This window comes from Neomonachus schauinslandi, chromosome 10 (assembly GCF_002201575.2).
Source record: "Neomonachus schauinslandi chromosome 10, ASM220157v2, whole genome shotgun sequence".
In the NCBI taxonomy this organism is placed as follows: domain Eukaryota; kingdom Metazoa; phylum Chordata; class Mammalia; order Carnivora; family Phocidae; genus Neomonachus; species Neomonachus schauinslandi.
The window spans coordinates 102,323,243-102,324,887 of NC_058412.1; the positions used below are offsets into that span (position 1 = coordinate 102,323,243).

Sequence of the window (1,645 nt, forward strand, 5' to 3'; positions counted from 1 at the left end):
CAGTAAGGTCTACATGAGTTTCCAGAAGTTCCTTTGTTCTCTGCTCTCTTTAAATTTATGACACCATTTTTATAAGAAATAATAATAAAGAACACATATTGATCTTTTACTGTGTAACAAGTAAATGTGCTAAGAGCTATACAATATTATATCAGTCATCACTCACAACAACCCTAAGGTAGTGAGGTAGGAATTATTGTTCAACAACTACTCACTCTGCCTTCCTCTTTCCATGGGAAAAGTATAATTATCCACCCCCTCAGTGTTGAACTTGGCCATATGACTTGTTTGACAACTGAAATGTGAATGTATGCAAGCAGAGGGTCTGACTGAAATTGCTAAATGGTTTGGCTCATTCTCTTGTGTTCCTGACATCCCACTTAGAGAACCACTTCTCTTTCAGCCTGGCACCTGTGGAGGCAATCTGAACCCAACTGTCAGCTAGAACAGAGTTGCACAGTTGATTTACAAACCCCTGGAGGAGAAAAAATATTTATGGTTATAAGCCACTGAGATTTGGGGACAGCTATTTGTTACACACCATTATTATAGTAAAAGAGGACTGATATGGACAAGTTCTATACTTACTACCATTTTCAGATGAAGAAATTCAGGTACAGAGAAGCTAACATAGCTATATTAGTGGGGAAGCTGGAATTTAAACCAAGCAATAAAATTCTAAAACAGTGTCCTTAAGTCCTGTTTTATATTGCATATTCAGTGCTTAAGATAAATACTGTAATTTCATTCTATGTGAAATGCGTCCTTTTTTTTTTTTTTTTTTGGTTGTCAAATGATTCTTTATTGAAATATTTTCTTTTGTAGTTCTTAACTGGCTGGGCACTCCACTGTACCATTATTGATGTCATCTATGATGTCATGAGGGTGGTGGTAATCAACATTGCAGCCTACAGATTGGGCAGTCCCCAGGATCTCTTTAATGGTTCCAGAGAGTTCTCCGGCTAAAGACTGGTGCCACAACTGTTGGTCAATGTTGGCAATCTCAGCAAAAGTGAAATTTCCACTGTGCTTAATGTCTTTCTGCTACTTTCTGTCTGTTGGCAGTTCCTTGAGGGTTTTGATAATCAGGGCAAAGGCAGAAGGTACCACTTCAATCTGGGCCTGTCTGTTCTGAGTAGTCAGCTTCACTGGAATCCTCACAGCCTTCCAATCACTGGCTGCCTTGGTGATGTCATCACCACCTTGTTTGGAGACAGACTCAGGGGGCCGATCTTTGGGGCCAAAACAGAAGTGGCTCTGACTTCCCCACTGGTGCACCTCAGGTACATGACTTTGATCTCGTTGGGGTCAAACTTAGGCGGCATGGTGGAGGTGGCTGGTGTCCAGTGAACCTGAATTTGGGATGACTGAAGTCTATTGCACCTTCACCTTCACCGAGTCAAAAGCCAAAAGAAGCTAAAGTGCATAACTTCTATGTGTTAAGAGATCCTTGAATTCCACCTCAAATCAAGATTGTTATTTTATTTCCTGGGTCTTTTTAAGCATTCTCAGATGATTAATGTCTATGAATGGGCCAGGCATTTAATACATGATTACTATGAATATTGTAACCAAAGAAATGACACTAAAATGTCCAATCATTCGTTCAGGAAATATACACATTATTTTCATTTTCAAGAGATAA

The 1,645-nt window shown here is 39.5% G+C and overlaps 1 pseudogene; it reads right to left on the reverse strand.

Annotated features, from left to right (window-relative positions):
• Positions 1–828: 828 nt before the first annotated feature.
• On the reverse strand, positions 829–1,325 carry LOC123326021 (annotated as a pseudogene).
• Between the last annotated feature and the right edge of the window lie 320 nt (positions 1,326–1,645).